This window comes from Periplaneta americana, chromosome 6, assembly GCF_040183065.1.
Source record: "Periplaneta americana isolate PAMFEO1 chromosome 6, P.americana_PAMFEO1_priV1, whole genome shotgun sequence".
NCBI lineage: Eukaryota > Metazoa > Arthropoda > Insecta > Blattodea > Blattidae > Periplaneta > Periplaneta americana.
Window position 1 is genome coordinate 42,572,289 of NC_091122.1, and position 6,502 is coordinate 42,578,790.

General features: G+C 30.4%; 1 non-coding gene across 1 annotated transcript; it reads left to right on the plus strand.

Moving 5' to 3' along the window:
* The first annotated feature begins 3,549 nt into the window (after nucleotides 1-3,549).
* TRNAC-GCA (transfer RNA cysteine (anticodon GCA)) lies at nucleotides 3,550-3,622 on the plus strand. Its single transcript has one exon. It is a non-coding gene; the product is annotated as a tRNA-Cys (tRNA).
* The last annotated feature ends 2,880 nt before the right edge of the window (nucleotides 3,623-6,502 follow it).

Consider the following 6,502-nt stretch of genomic DNA (forward strand, 5'->3'; position numbering starts at 1 on the left):
TCATTTAGATTCGTCAGTGAGTTGCGTTGACTGCTGTGTTCTTATTCTGCATATTTTAATGTTGGCGAACACTTCACTTCTCCCATTACTTGTTATTGCAAGTTCCACATTACCAAAACTTGATCAGTATTGCCATTACAATGAGCTTATCTTCATAAAAAATTATCTTCGCCGTTATTACTACCGTGATTATCATTATGAACATTTTTTTTTGACAATTTATTTATTTATTTGTTCTGGTGTAGTTAAGGCCATCAGGCCTTCTCTTCCACAACACCAGGAATACAAATATAATAATAGAAATAAACAGAAAAAAAATACACTATATAGGCTACAAAGTAAAGATACACAAGAAATAGAGAGAGAGAGAGAGAGAGAGAGAGAGAGAGAGAGAGAGAGAAACACTATAAACAAAGTAAAGCCACACAAAAATATACACAGGTTGCAGTCACACAAACTTTAAATGAGTGATTAAGTATCATAATTAATTGTATCCTAACTAACATAAACAAGAAACTTGCAATTTTAATCTAGATTAAAAAAGAAAAAGAAAAAAAAACACAAATCAATACTTATAGCAATACCTAAAAAACATTAACTAAGACAAAATTTTCCAATAACATTGTCGCCACGGTGACAGTTGACATAGTCACCTTGACAGACATGGTCACTTTCGTTGATTTGCTCACTCTCGTCGACATGGTCACTCTTGTCGAAGTGGCCATCCTCGTCGACGTGGTAATCTTAGTCGAAATGGTCGCATTAGTCAACATGGTCACCTTAGTGCAGCGGTGACCAAGTGTAATCACAGACATTCAAACGAGTACGAGGAGTTTCCTGTCCATTGCTGTGTGTTTCACGTACTGAAGGCAAGCAGTGGCGGCATCATGTCGCTCTACAAACTCTGTCTCTACAAGCAGTAAGAGGTGGTTTCGTAAAGAATGAGAAGAACTTTTTTGTTGTTCTGTCGGACAAAATGTAATATGTTTACTTTACTCAACAGTTCAATTAGGAGTATATAGAAACATTAATTGCCGCGCTGAATAATGTATTAGGCTATTATTATTATTATTATTATTATTATTATTATTATTATTATTACTGGCCACTGAGTATGTGTTTCTATAATTCTTCTATACGTGCATGAATATTGATATTTTTAGATCTTCTACCTAGAAGGATAAAATTATTAGGTTTTATCTCAATTTTAATCTTCTTAATCTTTAGATGAGGATAACTATTTATTAGTTATTCATTTAATAATAATGTTGTAGAAAAACTGATTCAATATTATGTGCCAACGAACTGTTAAACGCCAGGAATTGACATGTCTTAAATCATAGCCAGGAAGAGAAAGATGAAATAATAAATGTAAGGAAGTGAGCTACCTAATTGGGTTTGAAATATCTCGTGCTCTAAAGCCTTTTAATAGAACAGAATTTCTCAAAAGAGTAATGATTAAAATAGCTTAAATAACTTGTCCATAAGAAGTTTTTAATTTTGAAAAACTACGAATTTCTCGACCAAGTATCGAGAGAAGAATTTAGAAAATGTCTGATTATATTCAAGAAGAAGGTTTAAAAAAGAAGCAAAAAAATCGTATATTATTCACTGGCTCTTGATGACAGCAGTGACATTACTGATACAGCAAAGCTTGAGATTTTTATCCGCGGGATTGATCAAGATGTTAGTACAGGAACCACCACTGGTTGTAGTTTTCATGCCAAGTACCTTTCCTCCGTCTCCTTACGTCATATGCTGTCTGTCGCATGTAATCACTGCAGCTCGAGTTTTGGTCACCGCTGCCTTAGTGGATATTGTCATCTTAGTAAGTATGGCTGTCTTCGTGGGTTGGTCACCTTCATCGATATGGTCACCTTCATCGACATGATCTCACTTGTTGACAGAGTCACTGTTGTCGTCAAAATATGATTCTCGATTTTGCCGCACAACCAGGTCTGCCAATTCTTGTTTCAATTTCGCTATTATTCTTGTGACTTAAAATAAAGCAGCGATGTGCTAATTGGAATACAGAAAATAAACTGGGAATGGCAAGGCTTGAAATGTAGTTACAGGGCTTGCTCACTGTTGCGGCACTTTCTGTTTTGGTTGAGTTTACCTTTTTAATTTGTTTTCGTGTTTGTCTAGCTGTGGTTAAGTACACACTAAACATGACTGCTAAACAAAGGGAAAAATTTTATCGGGATTTTAATAGGGGAAAAGGTTTGGGTTTTTAAACAATATTTGTTTCACTATTCATTGTAACTTAATAAGCCTACAACAATTTGTTTCATTTCCGAAAACACACTTTCAGATGTGGCTCTTGATTATTTGGAAATTTTCGTTATCAGACCCAATTTCGTTTCCTTTTAGGCCTGTTATTATTATTATTATTATTATTATTATTATTATTATTATTATTATATCATATCATTATCATTATTGTTTTTATTATTGTTATTATTATATCATATCATTATCATTATTGTTTTATTATTATCATTATTGTTTTTATTATTATTATATCATTATCATTATTGTTTTATTATTATTATTGTTTTATTATTATTATTATTATTATTATTATTATTATTATCATTGTTTATATTATTATTATTATTATTATTATATCATATCATTATCATTATTGTTTTTATTATTATATCATTATCATTATTGTTTTTATTATTATTAGCATTATCGTTTTTATTATTATTATATCATTATCATTATTGTTTTTATTATTATTATCATTATTGTTATTATTATTATTATTATTATTATTATTATCATTGTTTATATTAGTATATCATATCATTATCATTATTGTTTTTATTATTATTATTATTGTTTTTATTATCATTATTATTATCATCATTATTGTTTTTATTATTATCATTATTGTTTTATTATTATTATATCATTATTATTATATTATTATTATCATTATTGTTTTATTATTATTATTATTATTATTATTATTATTATTATTATTATTATTATTATTATTATTATTATTAAGCCTTGTAGGCTAAGAAAGCTCTTAATTGCTGAGTTTATAATACAGTATAACACCACTGCACTCTGTCCTCACAAACAATTTTCCAGTTATAAATTTCTGAACATTTTAGGTCTTGCTTCAGATTGTACAAATATCTAAACCTATGTCTTCCCAGTAGTGTTTTCCTTAAAAGAGTTTCTGTGAACAGTCTTTTCACTCTTCTTTCTTCTAAAATTCTTAGCACTTGCCCAGTACATTGCAGTTTTTTGGCCACAATATCAGGCCGGTTAACCAAGATTATTGCATTTACTAAAGGTATTATTTTATTGGTCCTACAGAATATATCTGTTATGGTAACAATTAATATTGGAGGAGAAAAATTAATATTACTGTGGAATCCCGGCCATCAAGTCACTCAATTGAGTGCGCTCCTTGTATAATGGCAGTTGACTTAATAAAATGTCAACATACGTGCCCAACTTGGAGTCAGGCCACAGAGGGGAAAAACACTGGAAGAGGGGAGTTCGATCCGGTGCTGTGGATTGGACTTCGGCGTAGCTCAATGGTGAGAGTGCTTGGTACGCAGAACCAAGGACCCGGGTTCGATCCCCGGCGCCGGAACGAATTTTTCTCCTCCAATATTGATTGTTAAGATTATTGCAGTTAGACTACTATAAATCGACGACCCAGTTGAAAAGGGAAACAACTCTATAGTTAGTTTTGAGAAACCTGAATTTTAAAGCTTCATATTGCTGTGAAAAATCCAATTAACACACTCTAATTTTAAACTTACAGTACCTATATATAAAACATTATTAACAGAATTTGGAATGCTTTCAACGATCCTTTGATTTTTCACAGCAACATGGAGGTTTAAAATTCAAGTTTTGCAAAACTTTAAATTTTGAGTTGTTTCTCTTTTGAACTGGGTCTTCGATATATGTTATTTATTCATGGTTTCTAATACAATGCACTGTACAGTCTGTACACTGTGATTCTGTAAACAGTTGTGGTACGTCCTGTTTCGAAATTATTAAGCTTGACAATATGTTAACGAATATATTCTCAGAAACTATGAGAAGTAGTACATGAAATTCATTCAGTCTTCTTTTCTTCCTAGCCAGTGATTTAGCCAATTTATTTTTCTCTTCCTGATCAGTTTCAGTATTTTTCTTTCTTCACCCACTCTTTTCAACACAGCTTCATTTCTTATTCTGTCTGTCCATTTCACACGCTTCATTTTTCTCCATTTCCATATTTCAAATGCTTCTATTCGCTTCTCTTGAATTCGTCGTAATGTCCATGTTTCTGCACCATACAATTCCACATTCCACACTCCACACAAAGCACTTCATTAGTCTCCCGTCGGTTCTTATTCAAGAGATGCAGAAAATGCTTCTTCACTATTAAAAGTTCTCTATGCTATTGCTTTCGAACTTTTGACTTCCTGGCAGCAGCTCATGTTACTGCTTATAGTACAACCCAAGTATTTGAAGCTGTCCACTTGTTCTACTGCTTTATTTAGAACTAGCCGTACCCGTGAGCTCCGCTGCACCCGTTAGAAATAAATATAAAGTAATTACATAATTAAAATAGGACATTTGACCCAGGGAACATTCGTGTTTGATAGAAGGATAAATCGTTACTTAATTTAAATTGTATTTAAATAATTAAAATGCGATCATTTTGGTCCAGAAACCACTCATTTGGTGCAATGACAATTCCTTTAACATATTTATTAATTTTTATTACATGTAACCATAGTTTAATGAACATTGACATCATTTAGATTTAATGTATATACTTTATTTTACTTGATATATGTATGTTTCCATTGAATCATGGTAATAACTTAATTTTAACCCTTGTTTTCTACGTATTCAGTGAATGGCGCTTGGCTCACTATGGTTCTGAACCCTTCAAATAACTTAAATAATATAATATAATATAATATAATATAATATAATATAATATAATATAATATAATATAATATAATATATTATATTATATTATATTATATTATATTATATTATATTATATTATATTATATTATATTATATTATATTATATTATATTATATTATATTATATAAAAAGTGTGTTGGTAACGGATGTACTCCGATAAGTAATTTTTAAATTTGTTATGGGGGCTCTTGAATCTCAGGAGGAACAACTTTTACAACAGCGCAACATAATCTGCTTGGCTCATTACCCAATTTTTTTGCATTACATTTAATGCATATGTATTTTATGTATTTTAACACGATTCAATTGAGCATAGTTAAAATTTGGATTATAAAATAATGAAATGCTAAGCTAACATACTATTACTGCGTACTAAATCAATACACTCTCGTTGTTCGTTAATTGTCTGACATTAAAATCAATGAATACATAAACATTATTTTAACAAATACAGGAAACAAATATACAGAATAGCCTATCAAGTTTTCTGTGCATAAGAAGCTATTTTAATCTTACCTGTCCTCAATTCACTCGTTACTGTAAAAACATTATAGCATTATGTCCATCTAGAGAAACTACACTTTCCAATGGTGAAATAATAATTAATTATACAAATCGGTTAATTTAGCTTCCGATATTACTTCATACACACAGTAACATTCTCTGTAGGCTATCTTTCATAGCTTTCGATTGTTGTTGTCCAAGGCCCGTTATAGACGAAGTCATTTGTTTTTTATTTCATTAGATGGCAGTTATTTTAATTTTAAAACTCATTTATCTCATTAAATATCAGTCCTATCAACATTTTTCAAAGAATAAAACTTATCGGAAATTATTTTTAAAGAAACTTTTGTTATTTAACATTTTCCACAAAAATCAATAATAAGTGAGATATTTCGATTTATTTAATTCAGGCCCCCTTATAACCCCCCTTTTAAATAACGTATTTTGAATGCCATATAGCCTAAAATCTAAGTTACAACGAACTTAATTTATATTCCAATTTTCATCGAAATCCGTTCAGCCATTATCGCGTGAAAAGGTAACAAACATTCAGACAGACAGACAGACATACAAACAAAAATTAAAAAAAAAAAAAGCGATTTTCGGTTTCAGGGTGGTTAATTATATATGTTAGGACCAATTATTTTTGGAAAATCGAAAATTATCAGAAAAATTTTGGCTACAGATTTATTATTAGTATAGATTTGCACGTATACATGTTTTTTTTTCCGTTAACCATGGTCTTCTTGTTTGCAATTATTTTCATTCCATACTGCTCACATCTCTTATTTAGCTGTAGTAGCATATCACTTAGTATCGTGTCCTCTTCTGCTACATTGTCTTATACAGGGTGGAAGTGAAATAGACTTTCAGATTTTCAGAGCGAATAGCTCTTATTATATGTAACAAAAACTATAATATCATGTTGGTGGAAATTTCATAGTTTCTTTTTCAGAAAAAAAAAAAATGTCCCCCCCCCCCCAATTTTTAACAACTTCTTATTGGGTAACAATTGCGAGTAGGATCGTAATT